This window comes from Fragaria vesca, linkage group LG4 (assembly GCF_000184155.1).
Source record: "Fragaria vesca subsp. vesca linkage group LG4, FraVesHawaii_1.0, whole genome shotgun sequence".
NCBI lineage: Eukaryota > Viridiplantae > Streptophyta > Magnoliopsida > Rosales > Rosaceae > Fragaria > Fragaria vesca.
This window is the reverse complement of record NC_020494.1, coordinates 17,334,888-17,335,595: the sequence shown is the minus strand read 5'-3', so window position 1 is coordinate 17,335,595 and position 708 is coordinate 17,334,888.

Here is a 708-nt window from a genome sequence, read left to right as displayed (position 1 = left end):
GGCTTCCTCCAAATGATCCTCCTCACGTCCTGAACAATAAATAATCATTAAGCCTCCAAACCAGGACAAAACTTTAATAAAATTCCTGAAATAAAAATGAAGCCTATAATTTCATTTCTCTTGCCCAACTTCTCCACATTTTACCTAATAAGGTTCACATTACTCCGCACTTACCGAAAGCCATAATTTAACCTTTTTAGACTTTAAAACCTGCTAAACCAACTGCCGGATTTCCATTCGAATAACCGCCTAAATCCTTAATCATAGATAGATCCTAAACCTTATCAAATCTCCTCCAAAAATTCCAAACTATACTTCATTAAACTCCTCTCATTAAAATAAACCCAAAAAGCATGAAAAACTGCCCCTAAGGGGCGGTGGCGGCGGCCTGCAGCCGTTTTCCGGCGACCTCCAATGCTTCTCAAATTTTCACAGAATATTTCTCTCATCATGCTCAACAACATTCATAACTAGCACTTAGTCCATTTCTAAGGCTAACTAGGGCCAATGAATCAAAACTTCCATAAATCCCTAAAAACTTCAATTATACATTTCTCCATAACAACAACGAAATAGACTAATTCCTTTTGAGGGAATACTCACCTTGATGAGGGCTACAAGATGAGCCAAAGATTCCGACCTATGGTGGCCGGAGGTAGGATTTCTGGCAAAAAGCTTCCCGGCGTCTCCGGCGAGTTTTCTCCTCTT